Source organism: Dreissena polymorpha, chromosome 1 (assembly GCF_020536995.1).
Source record: "Dreissena polymorpha isolate Duluth1 chromosome 1, UMN_Dpol_1.0, whole genome shotgun sequence".
Classification (NCBI taxonomy): domain Eukaryota; kingdom Metazoa; phylum Mollusca; class Bivalvia; order Myida; family Dreissenidae; genus Dreissena; species Dreissena polymorpha.
This window is the reverse complement of record NC_068355.1, coordinates 104,359,277-104,377,790: the sequence shown is the minus strand read 5'-3', so window position 1 is coordinate 104,377,790 and position 18,514 is coordinate 104,359,277. Positions and strand designations below refer to the sequence as shown.

At 36.7% G+C, this 18,514-nt stretch overlaps 1 protein-coding gene across 3 annotated transcripts in view; it reads left to right on the top strand.

Moving 5' to 3' along the window:
- LOC127865184 (ligand of Numb protein X 2-like) overlaps positions 1–18,514 on the top strand; it is a 185,798-nt gene that overhangs the window by 41,288 nt on the left and 125,996 nt on the right. The window contains exon 1 of one of the 3 annotated variants that reach the window (XM_052405158.1): positions 9,687–9,811. The exons of the other annotated variants lie outside the window; for them this stretch is intronic. The gene's annotated coding sequence lies outside the window, so the exon portion shown is untranslated. Of the gene's footprint in view, positions 1–9,686; positions 9,812–18,514 lie in introns of those variants that run through there. 3 annotated transcript variants of the gene reach the window in all.

Genomic DNA, 18,514 nt, shown 5'->3' with positions numbered 1-18,514 from the left:
TCTTGAACGAGTTTGAAAATGTTACTGGTTGGTTGAAAAACATGGCTGCCGGGGGGTGTGGCAGTTTCCTAATATGGCTATAGTAAAACCTTGTTAACACTCTAGAAGTCACATTTTTAGTCCAATCTTCATGAAACTTGGTCAGAACATGTGTCCCAATAATATCTTGAAAGAGTTCGAAAATGGTTCCAGTTGAATGAAAAACATGGCCGCCAGGGGGCGTGGCAGTTTACCTTATATGGCTTTAGTGTATAGTAAAACCTTGTTAACACTCTTGAAGTCACATTTATTGTCCAATCTTCATGAAACTTAGTCAGAACATTTTTTCTAACGATATCTTGGATGAGTTTGAAAATGGTTCTGGTCTGTTGAAAAACATGGCTGCCAGGGGGCGGGGCAGTTTTCCTTATATGGCTACAGTAAAACCTTGTTAACACTCTAGAAGTCACATTTTTGGTCCAATGCTCATGAAACTTGGTCAGAATATTTGTACTAATGATATCTGGGCTGAGTTCGAAAATGGTTGAGATCCGTTAAAAAAAACATGGCTGCAAGGGGCCGTGGCATTTTTCCTTATATGGTTATGTAGTAAAACCTTGTTAACACTCTAGAAGTCACATTTATTATCCAATCTTTATGAAACTTGATCAGAACATGAAAATGCTTCTGCTTTGTTGAAAAACATGGATGCTGGGGGCTGTTGACACTTTATAAGCCACATTTATTTGCCAATCTTCATGAGTTGGAACATTTGTTCCAATGAAATCTCGGCTGAAAAAAAAATTTTAATACTCTTGTTATGATATCTGGGCCGAGTTAAAAATGTGTTCCAGTCTGTTGAAATCATTGCCAGAAGGGGGCGGGGCAGTTTTCCTTATATGGCTACAGTTAAACCTTGTTAACAATGTAGAATTGACATTTATTTCCAATCTTCGTGAAACTTTTGTTCTTATGATATCACAGCTGATTTCAAAAATGGTTCTGGTTCTTTGAAAATCATGGGTGTGGGTAGTTATCTTTATATAGCTATTGTAAACCCTTTGAACACTCTAGAAGTCACATTTTAAGTGCAACATTCATGAAACTCGGTCAGAACATTGGTTCTAATGATATTTGGGCCGAGTTTGATAATGGTTCCGGTCTGTTGAAAATATAGCTGCCATAGGACGGGGTTTGAATTGACAAAAAGCTTGTTGAATTTTGTTTTATTTTCTGAAGAGAATTGTCTCAGGTGAGTGACCAGGGCCACCATGGCCCTCTTGTTACACTTCCTATCAACAGGCTTATAGTAGTTTTGAAAATGTGCATGCTGATCTGGAACGCCACAAGCTCTCCCTGCTAAAGTGTCATGATTACCGTCAATATACCATAGAATGTCAGAGAGACAGTTGACTAGATTACTTCCGAGTACTGGGGTATTAACGGATGTAAATCCAACTTCACTATCTTTCAGCCATGTAAGAATGTCATTAAAAAGTCTGGCTTTTGCACGATTTGGTGCCTTTTAAGGTGGCAAGTGTTTTGCCATGTTGGCTGCTGACATAAGCAAAATGAAAGCATCTTTTCTTTCCGATGTACCTGGTGGATATTTATGGGAAGTTTCAGGGTTGTCTCCAATACTAAAGTCAATAAAACGTCCAAGACAGCAGACAGCTTTACTAACTATAACATCGGGTGACACCTGTGTAAATTCTAATTTATTTCGGCCTACAAAGGCACAGACGATTTTCACTTTCAAGAGTTAAAGTTTCTGCACTTTTTGACACCCCGTACCATTCTTTTATGGTTGTAACGCCGTTTCTACACCTCAAAATAAGAAACATTTTGTTGTTGTTTTCGCTCGTTGTTGCTGGATCACTTAAATTTTAGACGATGCTTGCGCCCCAATAAAAAATTAATAAGCGTCTAGGAGGCATTGAGTTGCCGATTCGCACTTCGCTATTTTGGTACTTTCAGCCGTTTTGCCCTAAGTATTTTGCGGCTCGAATTTTTTTTACGGATTTTTTTTTTTTCAACATGAAAACGTTTGGGTGGGATGATTTTCAATGGGCAGGCGGGGATGAGAATCTAGGAATTTATTTTCTATGGCCTTAGGGAAAACAAATAATATTATATAAGTTACTCTGTAATGACAAAATTACGGTAGTTACCACAGACTTGTCAACTGTGTATTAAGTAATATTTTACTGTTGGTTGTGCTTTTGAACAAATACATAATTGTCACATTGTGTGACCAGTAATATTTTTAGCTCACCTGAGCAATACGTGCTCATGGTGAGCTATTGTGCGTCGTCAACATTTACCTTGTTAACACTCTAGAGGCCACATTTATTGTCCAATCTTCATGAAACTTACTCAGAACATGTGTCCCAATAATATCTTGGAGGAGTTCGTAAATGGTTCCGGTTGATTGAAAAACATGGCCGCCAGGGGGCGTGGCAGTTTTATATATAGCAAACCTTGTTAACACTCTAGAAGTCACATTTATTGTCTGATCTTCATGAAACTTTGTCAGAACATGTGTCCCAATAATATCTTGGACGAGTTCGAAAATGGTTCCGGTTGGTTGAAAAACATGGCCGCCAGGGGGCGTGGCAGTTTTCCTTATATGGCTATAGTAAAACCTTGTTAACACTCTAGAAGTTACATTTTCAGTCCAATCTTCATGAAACTTGGTCAAAACATGTGTCCCAATAATATCTTGGACGAGTTCGAAAATGGTTCCAGTTGAATGAAAAACATGGCCGCCATGGGGCGGGGCAGTTTTCCTTATATGGCTTTACTGTATGGTAAAACCTTGTTAACACTCTAGAAGTCACATTTGTGGTCCAATGCTCATGAAACATGGTCAGAATATTTGAACTAATAATATCTGGGCTAAGTTCAAAAATGGTTGAGATCAGTAAAAAAACATGGCCGCAAGGGGGCGTGGCATTTTTCCTTAAATGGCTATTTACTACAAAACCTTGTTAACACTCTAGAAGTCACATTTATTATCCAATCTTTATGAAACTTGATCTGAACATTTGTTCTAACAATAGCTTGAGTGAGTTTGAAAATGGTTATGGTTTGTTGAAAAACATGGCCACCAGGGGGGGGGGAGGCAGTTGTCCTTATATGGCTTTAGTGAAAACTTGTTGACACTATATTAGCCACATTTATTGGCCAATCTTCATGAAACTTGGTCAGAACATTTGTCCCAATGAAATTTTGCCAGCGATTGAAGCTGGGTCATATGAGCTCAAAAACTAGGTCACAAGGTCAATATAAAAAATACATGTTTAAAGTCACTTTTTTGGTCCAAAATAATCTTCATGAATCAGCTTGCATTTTTTTCAGAATAGTCTAGTTCCTTTGGCTTTCAGGTGAGCGCCTTAGGGCCTGATGGCCCTCTTGTTTGATAATGCATTCATTTCCTTATTACATCCCTTCTCAAAAAAGTGTGTGAAATGTACGTTTTAAGTACGTTTTGCGTGTGTTAAACGTGGCGGTATTGGCACTGCGTTTTTTGTGCGCTTTTTCTTACCGAGTGAGTTTTTAACAAAAACAAAGAAACAAGAAAATGTGCGCTTTTTGTGGATAAATGTGCGCTTAATGTGCGTTAAACGTGCGCTTTTTATTAGTGTGTTCAATGTGCCCTTTTATGTGCGTTAAATGTGCGTTAAACGTGCGCTTTTTATATAAGTGCGTTTTTGACTACCATTTATGTGTGTAAAATGTGCGCTTTTAAGTGCGTTAAATGTGCGCTTTTTGTGAGTTAAATGTGCGCTTTTTTAGCTCACCTGAGCGATAGCTCGAGGTGAGCTATTGTGATCACTCAGCGTCCGGCGTCCGTCCGTCCGTCTGTCCGTCTGTAAACAATTTGTAAACATCTTCTTCTACTAAACCATTGAGCCAATTTCAACTAAATTTCATGTGGAGCATCCCTAGGTCATGGGACAAAAGAATTGTTAAAAAAAATTTGATCACATAACCAAGATGGCCGCCATTACCATATATGGTAAAAACCTTAAAAAATCTTCTTGTCAGAAACCGCTCATCAGATTTTCAAAAAATTTCACAGGGATGACCTTTGAGGGCTCCCCTGAAAAAGTTGTTCAAAGAAATTTGATTCGTCAAAAAACATGGCCGCAGGAGCTCGTTGAACTTTGCATGTTTATTCGTTTTTGCCTATATTGTGAAAACTTTCAAAAATCTTCCACATTTTTTGTCCGATCCTTTCCAAATTTGCACAGTGTCTTTATATCAATGAGGACACGAACCCTACAAAAAATGAGCATTATTGGTCCATGAAGTACAGAATTACCTCCCCTTGAATTGAGAAAATGGTGTTTATGCAATAAAGTCCAAATTTTTCATCCAATTCTTTCCAAACTTGTAAGGATTTAGCATGGTTCAAACAAGGGAAACAACTACGGTTTATGCATGTTCTTTTTATTACAGATTTGCCTCCCTTTAATTCATTCAAAATCTCATTTTACAGCAGAGATTCCAAATCTGACCTGTAAATGAGCCCCATATTTACTGCTGGTGCTATGTTACCTTTTCCCATTTGATCATTCTTAAGTATTGGTCTTGTAATGCTGCTGCTGCTACTGCTACTGCTACTGCTACTACTACTACTACTACTACTACTACTACTACTACTACTACTACTACTACTACTACTTCTACTACTACTACTACTACTACTACTTCTACTACTACTACCACTACTACTACTACTACTACTACTACTACTACTACTACTACTACTACTACTACTACTTCTACTAGTACTACTACTACTAGTACTACTACCACCACCACCACCACCACCACCACCACCACCACCACCACCACCACCACCACCACCACCACCACCACGTCTACTATTACTACTTCTACTACTACTGCCACTACTACTACTACTTTTACCACTACTACTACTACTACTACTACTACTACTACTACTACTACTACTACTACTACTACTACTACTACTACTACTACTACTTCTACTACTACTTCTACTACTACTACTACTACTACTTCTACTACTACTACTACTACTACTACTACTACTACTACTACAACTACTATTACTACTACTACTACTACTACTACTACTACTACTACTACTACTACTACTATTACTACTACTACTACTACACCACCACCACCACCACCACCACCACCACCACCACCATTCACAGTGACAAAAAACGTATTCACACAATGGCTGCTACTACAACTTATAGCCCATATAGGGGGGCATGCATGTTTTACAAACAGCCCTTGTTTCTATGGGATTTTAACCACAACTGTTCATGTTTATCTCCAACACATATTTTTAGGTCACCTGTCATGAAGTGACACGGTGAGCTTATGTGATCGTGTGATGTCCGGCGTCCATTGTGCGTGCCTGCGTGTGTCCGTCCGTCAACAATTTGTTTGTGTAGACAGTAGAGGTCACAGTTTGCATCCAATCTTGATGAAATTTGGTCAAAATGTTTATCTTGATGAAATCCGGTTTGGGATTGTATTTGGGTCATCTGGGGTCAAAAACAAGGTCACTAGGTCAAATAATAGAACAACCTTCTGTAGACAATAGAGGTCACAGTTTTCATCCAATCTTTATGAAATTTGGTCAGAATGTTTATCTTGATGAAATCTGGGTTGGGATTTTATTTGGGTCATCTGGGGTCAAAAACTAGGTCACTAGGTCAAATAATAGAAAAACCTTGTGTAGACATTAGAGATCACAGTTTTCATCCAACCTTTATGAAATTTGGTCAGAATTCTTGATGAAATCTGGGTGGGATTGTATTTGGGTCATCTGGGGTAAAAATCTAGGTCAAATAAATAGAAAAACCTTGTGTTGACAATAGAGGTCACAGTTTTCATCCAATATTTATGAACTGTGGTCAGAATGTTTATCTTGATGAAATCTGGATTGGGATTGTATTTGGGTCATCTAGAGTCAGGAACTAGGTCACTAGGTCAAATCATAGAAAAACATTGTGTAGACAATAGAGGTCATAGTTTTCATCTGATCTTAATGAGTCAGGTGAGCGATTCAGGGCCATCATGGCCCTCTTGTTTATTTAAAAAGCGCACATTTAACTCACAAAAAGCGCAGTTATAACCCACATAAAAGCGCACATGTGTGTTAAAGTGCGCTTTTATGTGCGTTAAATGTGCGTTAAACGTGCGCTTTTTATAAGTGCGTTTTTGACTGCCATTTATGTGTGTAAAATGTGCGCTTTTAAGTGCGTTAATTGTGCGCTTTTTGTGAGTTTAATGTGCGCTTTTTTATTTAAAAAGCGCACATTTAACTCACGAAAAGCGCAGTTATAACCCACATAAAAGCGCACATGTGTGTTAAATGTGCGCTTTTATGTGCGTTAAATGTGCGCTTTTTAAATAAAAAAGCGCACATTTAACTCACAAAAAGCGCACATTTAACGCACGTTAAGCGCAGTTATAACCCACACAAAATGCACAATTTACACACATGAATGGCAGCAAAAAACGCACTCACAAAAAGCACACATGTGCGTTAAAGGTGCATCTTTTGACTTAACAGTTGATTCAATTATATGCTGTTAAAAGTTTTTTTTAATTCAGATATGCAATAAAAACCAATAATTATATAAACATATATATTTGTGTATTTTAATAATTACAAGATAATTCAATTTTATACTTTAATGTACACCAACATTTTTTAACATACATGAGTAATTAAATATCAATGGCAATTTGATGAAATAAATATAAACATAATTTGATTATAAATAAACAAAATAAATAGCATACTATAATAACATGTACAGTATATACACACGAACAGCTATATACATAAGAAAGATGCATATCAATCAAGGCCTGTCAGCATTTCTTTGAGGCGGCGGAGTGCAGCTCTCATCTTTCTCTCCAAGTCTGCCACCAGCCGGTCAAACTTCTTTGCAACTATTATACTGTCATGGCCTTTGCGCGATGCGTCTCCTGCATGATCTTATTTGATCAGGTCCTGAAAGATATTTTATAATGTAAATGTTGAATATTGCTGTTATGGTTATCTTGTTGCTATAAAAATTATAAATTTAAATCAAAACTAGTTTGTTTGCTTGTTGTTTTTGGTTGGTTATTTTGCAATTTTAATCCCCTGATCACATGTGACTTAACGCTTTTCATAAATAAATACGTTTGATAGAAAATACTGTTGAAAATGTACCAAGATACGTGGTCTCATTTTGCTGTGTGGACTGGTCGGAAGTGTGACACCTTTAAAATGCAATAACCAGTACCCTGTATAGTTTTACCTCTAAACAAATCCAGCTTTTCTTGGTCAAGGAGAGGGCGCGGTTTTCCCACTCCTGCTCTCCTCATGTCAGCCAGCTTGTGCAGGGTAAAACCTGGTATTCAAGTCCATACATCAGGTAGTCTCTCTTTTGCTCCCTTTTTTGGCAGGCGATGCGATGATGCACATTCTTTCCAAAGGATCTTCTGATCAATGTAAATTTCACGGTCACCATGGGGTTTAACCTTTAAATTTAAAAGTTCTCATTTAATATGGGGAAAAAATCTTTTCATTAATGACCAAAAATAGGTATAAATAACTTTAAGATGACAATAACCATAAAATACAGCCATAATAATTCAAATGGTGTTGTTTTTCTTTAAAATTGCATTACATTTACTCATCCATTTACATTTCCCAGTGACAATACATAAATATGATTATTATCATAATTAATTCAATACTCTAAATAAAAAAGGGATGCAAAATTGAAAATACAAACCTGTTACAACAGACTGTTCTTCAGTATTCCAAAAATACAGGCAGTTGTTGAACTGAACTAGACCATATCACTTTATATGTCTTAAACCACCCACTTTTAATCTCCTTTGCAACAAAGTTATTGTTGATTTACACATTGTAGTAAATACACATTTTTTTCATCACACAATACTTCATGCTGAAAGTATTTCAAGACATTTTACACTAGAATAATAAGTCTTAATTCTAGCTTAAAGTCAGTTGCTGATGCTGCTTGTTTTCAAAAAATCACTTCCTATCTGTGGTTCTCAAATAGATGGTGCCTGAACAAATCAAAAGTATATCAACACCCCTTAGTTAGGCTTAGATGGAGGACTGATAGGGACTGGCTATTCTCTTATCAGTCTGATTCCATGCTGTGTCTAAGCCAAAAATTGCATAATTTGAGAAATACTGATAAGGCAGTCATTTCAACACCAAAATATTTATTGAATAATACACAGCACCCTTAACACATTATATTTAATTGTAAATATTTAAATATAACATGCTGAATGGTTTTAGCAAATAATATTAATAGTATAAATATTATTTTAATTGCTTTTTAAAATGTATGTTTATGGTCAATGTGGTAGACATTAATTGTATTAGGGTATAAATATCAGTATAAGAAAGTTCAAATACTTATTTATGTTGAGGAAATATAATTGATACTATCAAGCCCACATAATAGTTTTGACACTTTCAATATTTTTAATTAGTTACACACAGTCTGATTTAGGTGGAAATTTTTGGAATTTTGAGATTAAAACGTAAGCAATAGGGTATGCATTGAAATTGTATGATAAAGTATATAAACATTAAACAGGTTAATATGGACAACCAGTAATTATTCAAACTGCCCCTTATATTATTTAAGGTTACTGAGATATATGTCTATGTTTATTCATTTGATGTAAATAAATTGTTAGAGCCTGCAACAATTTTGTTTCTTGCTCAATTTCTGTACAACATTTGCTAAACGGTTGTTAAAGACGCACTTTTTAAGAAGTGTGTTAAACATGTGTCTTTTTAGATACATCCGTTTAAAACAGATCATATGATAAAAAAGCACTTATGAAATAAAAGACTAACTTATGCTTAAAAAAGACGCACATCAAAATAGAAAAACGCACTTTTGTGAGAAAAAACCCACATCTGTAAACCTTAAAACACACTTCTTAGATAAAAGACGCACTTCCTAAATAAAAGACGCACTTCTTAGATAAAAAACACACATTTTGCTCACATCTACACTCAAAAGCGCACTTACAGATGAAGAAAACACACAAAAAACGCACTTCGTAAATAAAAGACGCACTTCTTAGATAAAAAACACACATTTTGCTCACATCTACACTCAAAAGCGCACTTACAGATGAAGAAAACACACAAAAAACGCACTTTTTCACTAAAATAACGCACTTGAAAAGAAAAAACGCTCAAAAAGCGCACTTAAATGCACTTTTGAACACTGAAAACGCACATATTAACAAAAAAGTGCTCTAAATGTGTGTTTTGGTAAAAATTGCGTTTTTATTTGACAAGGGATATTTATTTGGAATCTGTTGTAATACATTGTGTGTGTTTGTACTAGATCTTTTCTAAGAAGGGCCATATATGATGCCAAAAGTGTTATTTTTGGTGATGATTAAACAAACATTGCAATACTGTTTTTACGTTGCAGTGTGCAAAATTTATTTTGTGATGAGTATCATGGTTGCATTAAATAGGAATTCTTGTCCTTGCCATTCTAAATGTGCATTGTTAAGCTCTCATTCCAATTCAGATGACTAACTCCCCAAAAATGTAGCCACATTAACTGTTTAATAACGTTTTATGATACTTGAATATGTTTGTTGTAACACTTGTAATGTGATAACCTGTGGACAGGAAATAAAAAGGTATTGAACTTTGATTCTACCTTAACATCATCACCCTGGACAGCCGAGTTCAGCGTTTAATGCCTTATTATACACCTGAGTTAGGAACCTGTGCACTTAAAAGGTAAATGTATGCTTGTGCTCTTTATTAAGACATGATCAACCTTTAGGGGTGGTCTGAATTGAGATCTTAATCTTAAGAGAGATTTATTTTGGTCTGCATTTGTGAAGTATGACTCCTGGTGTATTGTATTTGGTGGACTGTGGATTTTATGAATAAAACAAGTTTACATACCTGTTATGAAGCTCAATCTTCAACTATTGAATGAAATGATACAGAAAAGTTCAGCTATGTGTACAATGTATGATGTAATTAAATACTTCATTTGCATGCTTTAAATTTGATTTACAGTTCACCCGTTAGACATTAAATACATAAACAAGAAATAATACATATTTTCAGTGTAAAGTTGTATCATTATTTTGTTTAAAGATTTAATACTGTTTGAATAATATGAGCTATGCTCATGGGCGGGGCAGTTTTCCTTATTTGGTTATAGAGAAACCTTGTAAACACTCTAGAAGTCACAATTTTTGCCCAATCATCATGAAAGTTGGTCAAAACATTGGTTTTATTAGTGAGGCTGTTTTTGGAGAAAACCCGAGCTATTGTCATAGCCAGCTCGTCGTCCGACGTCCGCCTTAGGCGTCGTGCTAAAACCTTAACATTGGCCATAACTTTTTAAATATTGAAGATAGCACCTTGATATTTGGCATGCATGTGTATCTCATGAAGCTGCACATTTTGAGTGGTAAAATTTCAAAGTGAACATCGTCCTTCAAGGTCTAGGGTTGAAAAAACAAAGTCAAGGGAAGTAATAAGCTTTAAATGGACATCTGACCTGCCCACGTATATATTTTTAACCAGGTTTTCCGAAGGAAAAAACTGGTTATTAGATTGGCGAATGCGGGCGGGCTGGCTGGCTGGCTGGCTGGCGGGCGGGCTGGCGGGCTGGCGGAATAAGCTTGTCCGGGCCATAACTATGTCGTTCATTGTCAGATTTTAAAATCATTTGGCACATTTGTTCACCATCATTGGACGGTGTGTCGCGCGAAATAATTACGTCGATATCTCCAAGGTCAAGGTCACACTTTGAGTTCAAAGGTCAAAAATGGCCATAAATGAGCTTGTCCGAGCCATATCTATGTCGTTCATCGTCAGATTTTAAAATCATTTGGCACATTTGTTCACCATCATTGGACGGTGTGTCGCGCGAAATAATTACGTCGATATCTCCAAGGTCAAGGTCACACTTTGAGTTCAAAGGTCAAAAATGGCCATAAATGAGCTTGTCCTGGCCATAACTATGTCATTCATTGTGAGATTTTAAAATCATTTGGCACATTTGTTCACCATCATGGGACGGTGTGTCCCACGAAAGAATCACGTCAATATCTCCAATGTCAAGGTCGCCACGACTAAAAATAGATTTTAAAAAAACAAAAAAACTTACAAAGGGGGTTAATTTTTTTTGGTCATTTCAAAAGTTCAGTTTGAGTTTTCTCCCTTTATCAGATTTTTTTTTCACAATGAAAACCTGGTTTTGTGACAATTTTGTCCCTTGTTGTTAAATAAATCAAAGCGGCGCAGTAGGCGGCATTGTGTTTCTGACAAACACATTGTGGTAAAAGGTCAAGGTCATCCTTTACGGTCTATGGTAAAAAATACAGATTTAAGGGAAGTAATAAGCCTTAAAAAGGGAGAAAGTTATTCAATATTGAACATAGCCACTTTATATATTTGGAATGCATGTGTATCTCGTGGAGCTGCATATTTTGAGTGGTGAATCTACAGTCACGGTAGTGGCTTTTGCTACTAAAAATAGAGATTTGTTACAGACAATTATTTTCAAGGGAAGTAATTAATATAATTATAAATCTCATATTATATATTTCCTTACCAAGAATTGAAGTTCTTTTCACAGTTGCTGTACAGATTTATTATTTTGATTATTTATAACCCAAATGATTGATTTTTCAACGTTTTTTTTAATGATATAATTATAATTTCTTTGATGTTCATTACATACCTGTGGACTTATGTCCATAGATACATGATCAACTCTGGCTATGATCTCTTTTAAACCACAGGCCTTGGTTGACAGTGATGTCTGACATGGTCATAATTGACTGTGAGACCCTCCCTCCCCCGGTTGGATTGGACAAAATTCAAGGGAAGTAATAACCTTTAAAGGGAGATGATTTCTATACCTGCCAAATGATAAATATAAATGTTATTTCAAAGCCGCGCAGTAGGGGGCATTGTGTTTCTGACAAACACATCTCTTGTTGGGTCACTAGGTCAAAGGTCAAGGTCACTGTGACCTCTAAAAAAAAAAAAAAAATTCTGACAAGCTTTTGCAGCCGAGCATGGCACCAGTTATGCTGTGCTCTTGTTGATATCTCGGACGAGATTGAAAATGGTCCAGATCGGTGAAAAAACATGGCCGTCAGTGGGCGGGGCATTTTTCTCTATATGTATATAGTGAAAAGATGTGAACACTCTAGAAGTCACATTTTTGGCCCAATTTTCATGAAATTTGGTCAGAACATTTGTTTCCTTGATACGAGAGTTGAGTTAAAAAATGGTTCCGGTCAGTTGAATAACATGGCTGCCGGGGGGGGGGGGGGCAGTTTTCTTATATTTATATAGTAAGCTTGTGAACAATCTGGAAGTCACATCATTTGCCCAATCATCATGAAACTTGGTGAAAAGATTGGTTTTATATTTATCTCAGATGAGTTGGCAAATGGTCCTGATCGATCAAAAAACATAACCACCAGTGGGGGGGTGGGGCAGTTTTCCTGATCGTGAAACTTAGTCAATACATTGGTTTTATCTATTTCTCGGACAAGTTAGAAAATGGCTCCGATCGGTGCAACACACTTTTTAGCTCACCTGATTGCTCAGGTGAGGTTTTAGGATTGGTCTTTGTCCGCAGTCCGTTCATCCACATTTGGTTTGTAAACACTTTAGCATTCACATTTCTCAAGCATTCTTTATCAAAGTTGCTGAAAAATCTCAGTCAAGTTTTATAATGAGCAAAATCACATAATTATGCTATAATTATTGCTCTTAGATTGTCCAAATTTTCATTATATTATACAAAGACCTTGTAAACACTCTAGAGGTCACAATTTTGTTTCAGTTTTTCAGTTTTTATGAATATTTATTTTTGTAAGCAAAGTTTGATGTTTGGTCAACTCAAAGTATAGGTAACTAGGTCAAATCTTACAAAAACAAAAACACTCCATGCGCCAGAGTTTTGGTTCAATAATGATGAAACCTGACCAGGATGTTTGTCTGGACAATATCTAGGTAAAGTTTGACATTTGGTAAAGATTGAATGAACCTACTCCTCTCAGGTGAGCGAACTAGGGCCATTTTGGCCTTCTTGTTATATTAATGCACGAATGTGCATGTGCTTTTAATCCCATTTGAGATTATTATAATTGGCATTTTTAGCTCATCTGAGCACAACGTGCTCATGGTGAGCTTTTGTGATCGCCTTTTGTCCATCATCCATTGTCTGTTGTGCGGCGTCAACATTTGCCTTGTTAACTCTCTAGAAGCCACATGTATTGTCAATCTTCATGAGTCAGAAGATTGGTCTCAATGATATCTTGGATGAGTTCGAAAATGGTTACGTTTGCTTGAAAAACATGGCTGCCAAGGGGCGGGGCATTTTTCCTTATATGGCTATAGTAAAATCTTGTTAACACTCTAGAGGCCACATATTACTGTCCGATCTTCATGAAACTTGGTCAGATGATTGATCCTGATAATATCTTGAAAGAGTTAAAAAATGATGCCGGTTGGTTGAAAAACATGGCTGCCAGGGGGCGTGGCATTTTTCCTTATTTGTCTTTAGTAAAACCTTGTTAACACTCTAGAGGCCACATTTATTTTCCGATCTTCATGAAACTTGGTCAGAAGATTTGTCCCAATAATATCATGTTTATCTCAGGTGAATGACTTTGGGCCTTTCAGGCCCTCTTGTTTATTTTGCTATTAATTAATTGTGACCGTACGTAAATAATTAAAAAACGCAGCGTACGTAAATAATAAAAAAACGCCGTTGATTTAAAGTGTCTCCGCTAAAGAGAATGGAATGAACAAAGATTAATGTATAATGCAAAAAACTATTGTTACTTTAGTCACAACTTCATTCGTATCTGCAATCATTTTCTGTGAAATATTATATTATTATATATAGATGTGTGTTTGTGTGTAAGTCCCTGTCTTAATTGACAAGTAATTGGCACTGAATTGGTAGCCGTTTCGAAACTATAATTTTAAGTTTGACTGTGCGAAGTCATGTGGCCCATGTAAGGTGTGAAGCTCCTTGTGATGCAAATACTCGCATGCCAATTTAAAATGTCACAGACAGCAGTCGCCACAACGCTTGCAAAAACATATATATTTTGTTGCTTTTTAGACAAGAGTTATACCCACATTGAATGGTCCAGAAACGCTGTCTAGAAAAGAAATAATCTTGATTTGTCAAACTCTACGGAAGGTCAATTGTCAACAATAGAAAGAATATTTTACTGAAAGAAATTGTCAAACCATAGAAAGAATTGAAGACTAAATTGTCAAACATAAGAAAGAATATTTCACTAAAAGAAATTGTCAAACCATAGAAAGAATTGAAGAATACATTTTCATTTGATCTTTGACATACAACATGCCTACGTCAAAGCGGAAAGCAGACAAAATGGTGCACGAAAAACAGAAAATCGCCAAGACCAACTACAAGATTAACAATCTTTTAAAGACCCAAGCTTCATTTGCGGCGCCATCGTCATCAACGCCGACAGCGGCAACATCGGGGCGGCGAAGTCGTCATCACCACCGACAGTGGCAACATCGGGAGCAGCGAAGTCGTCATCGCTGCCAACAGCGGCAACATCGGGTATGGCGAAGTCCTCATCACAGCCGACAGCGGCAACATCGGGGGCGATTTCGTCATCATTGGTGGCATTGTCAAGCAAGTGTTGAATTGTAGTGAGGAAATGTTTGAGGGAATTCTGCGAGCTGTGGCCAAAGACTAAGGGTGCAAAGAAAAGACGGTTTTGAAATTTTGATCCATTTAGAGGTTATGTGGATTTGATTGTTATTGTGTCCTTATTGACTTCTAGTTTTTTGTCAGGGTACTGCACTACATGTATAATGTATTTATTATACCCCCCTTCGAAGAAGAGTGAGTATATTGTTTTGCACATGTCGGTCCGTCCATGGGTCTGTTGGTCCGTCGGTCCGTCCGTCCACCAGATGGTTTCCGGATGATAACTCAAGAATGCTTATGCCTAGGATCATGAAACTTCATAGGTACATTGATCATGACTCGCAGATGACCCCTATCGATTTTCAGGTCACTAGGTCAAAGGTCAAGGTCATGGTGACCCAAAATATTAAAATGGTTTCCGGATGATAACTCAAGAACGCTTATGCCTAGGATCATGAAACTTCATAGGTACATTGATCATGACTTGCAGATGACCACTATTTATTTTCAGGTCACTAGGTCAAAGGTCAAGGTCACTGTGACCCGAAATAGTAAAATGGTTTCCAGATGATAACTCAAGAACGCTTATGCCTAGGATCATGAAACTTCATAGGTACATTGATCATGACTTGCAGATGACCCCTGTTGATTTTCAGGTCACTAGGTCAAAGGTCAAGGTCACGGTGACCCGAAATAGTAAAATGGTTTCTGGATGATAACTCAAGAACGCTTATGCCTAGGATCATGAAACTTCATAGGTACATTGATCATGACTCGCAGATGACCCCTATTGATTTTCAGGTCAGTAGGTCAAAGGTCAAGGTCACAGTGACTCGACTTAGAAAAATAGTTTCCAGATGATAACTCAAGAACGCTTACGCCTAGGATCATGAAACTTCATAGGTACATTGATTATGACTCGCAGATGACCCCTATTGACTTTCAGGTCACTAGTTTATTCAATATTGAATAATTATCAAAGTATTAGAATAGATGTATATTTCTATTTGTCTTCAGATCTCCATTTTGTCTTCATCTTGATTTTCATTCTTTTTCTCATATTTGAACGTGTATCTCATGAAGCTGCACATTTTGGGTGGTGGAAGTTTAAGGTCAATGTCATCCTTCAAGGTCAAAGGTCAACAACAAAAAATAAATAATTAAAAGCGGTGTTCTTATGAAGCTGCACATTTTGAGTGGTGAAAGTTCAAGGTCAAGGTCATCCTTCAAGGTAAAAAAATAAAAATATTTCAAAACAGCGTTCTAATGAAGCTGCACATTTTGAGTGGTGGAAGTTCAAGGTCAAGGTCATCCTTCAAGGTCAAAGGTAACAATTTTTTTTTTTTTTCAAAGCGGCGAAATATGGGGCATTGTTTTCCCGATTACCCGATGAACACATCTCTTGTTAAATATCATATGGGGAAAACATAAACAAATATTGACAAACACGTGTTAATGTTCTTTTTGTGTTAATGATGTATTATACAGAGTTAAAATAATATGTTTTATTTGTTTACCTTTCAATATCTTGCATTCGACATTGTCAGTTCAATGCTTTTTCAGTAAACTGTACAGGGGCTAGCTAGGCTCAAAATTTAGGGAGAAGTCACTTCTCCCTAAAGCTTAAATAGGGAGAATTGGTATCATCTTGGGAGAAATAGTACATTTGCATCATAGATCTTAGTATTACGTATATTTTGCGGCAACTTAACGGATAAGTGGTTTCTGCTCAGCGTTTAATCAACTATTCACTTGTTTTATACAATAAGACATGTTAAGTGTATAAAACCGACCTTTTTTAGCTCATCTATTTTTTGAAAAAAAATTATGAGCTATTGTCATCACCTTGGCGTCGGCGTTGGCGTTGGCGTTGGCGTTGGCGTCGGCGTCCGGTTAAGTTTTGCGTTTAGGTCCACTTTTCTCAGAAAGTATCAATGCTATTGCATTCAAACTTGGTACACTTACTTACTATCATGAGGGGACTGGGCAGGCAAAGTTAGATAACTCTGGCGTGCATTTTGACAGAATTATGTGCCCTTTTTATACTTAAAAAATTGAAAATTTTGGTTAAGTTTTGCGTTTAGTTCCACTTTTCTCAGTAAGTATCAATGCTATTGCATTCAAACTTGGTACACTTACTTACTATCATGAGGGGACTGGGCAGGCAAATTTAGATAACTCTGGCATGCATTTTGACAGAATTATGTGCCCTTTTTATACTTAGAAAATTGAAAATTTGATTAAGTTTTGTGTTTAGGTCCACTTTATTCCTACAGTATCAAAGCTATTGCTTTCATACTTGCAAGATTTATGAACTATCATAAGGGGACCGTGCAGGCAAAGTTATGTAACTCTGACTGGCATTTGAACGGAATTATGGGCCCTTTATACTTAGAAAATTGAAAATTTGGTTAAGATTTATGTTTTGGTCCATTTTACCCCTAAAGTATCATAGATATTGCTTTCATACTTGGAACACTCACAAACTATCATAAGGGTACAGTAAAAGGACAAGTTGCATAACTCTGGTTGTCATTGTTACGGAATTATGGCCCTTTTTTGACTTAGTAACTTTTAATATATGGTTAAATTTTGTGTTTCGATCCACTTTACTTCTTAAGTATCAAGGCTATTGCTTTCAAACTTCAAATACTTACATGCTATCATGAGGTTACTGTACCTGGCAACTTTAATTTTACTTTGACCTTTGAATGACCTTGACTCTCAAGGTCAAATTATTAAATTTTGTTAAAATTGCCATAACTTCTTTATTTATGATTAGATTTGATTGATACTTTGATGAAACTACTCTTACCTGACATACCACAATAGACTCCACCCAAACCATCCCCTCCCCTCCCCCCCTCCCCCCCCCCCTATTTTTTTTTTTTTTTTTTTTTTTTTTTTAAGATCATCTCACAAATGACCACCACACCCTCACACTATAACCCCCACCCCCCCCCACCACCCCACCCCCCATTTTTTTTTTTTTTTTTTTTTTTTTAAGATCATCTCACAAATTACCACCACACCCTCACACTATACCCCCCCCCATTTTTTTTTAAAAAATGGTTATGTTTGAAATACCGTCCAACCATCGCACCCAAACCCCCCCCCCCCATCGCCCCCCCCAACCCCCCCCCCCCTGATTTATTTTATTTTATTATTTTTTTCGCTTTTTTGGAAGATAATGTAATAAATGTCCACAACCCCACACTATACACCCCTCTTCACTCCACTCCTCCCTCCTTTGTGATTGAAAATGAGAGTCCCTTCACCTTTAAAAAGAAAATAGATGAGCGGTCTGCACCCGCAAGGCGGTGCTCTTGTTTTTATTTCTAATTGATTGTTCATTATAATGGTACTTTTTTTCCTGAACAGGTGTATCAAATAAACTTCAATTGTAACAAGCCAGTAATGTTCAGAATCGTTTTACTTCCTTGTTAATTTTAAGCAATTCAACATTTAATAAATCAAATTCATATTTTGTTACAAATATTTGTTTTGAATTAAATCAAATTCATATTTTGTTACAAATATTTGTTTTAAATTTGAAATTCATAAAAAATCTCATTTTGCAGCAGAGATTCCAAATCTGACCTGTAAATGATCCCCATAATTATTGCCAGTGATAGGTTACCTCTTCCCATTTGATCATTCCGTAGTATTTTTATGCCCCCCTTCGAAAAAGAGGGGGTATATTGCTTTGCACATGTCTGTCGGTCGGTCTGTCGGTCCGTCCCCCAGGTGGTTTCTGG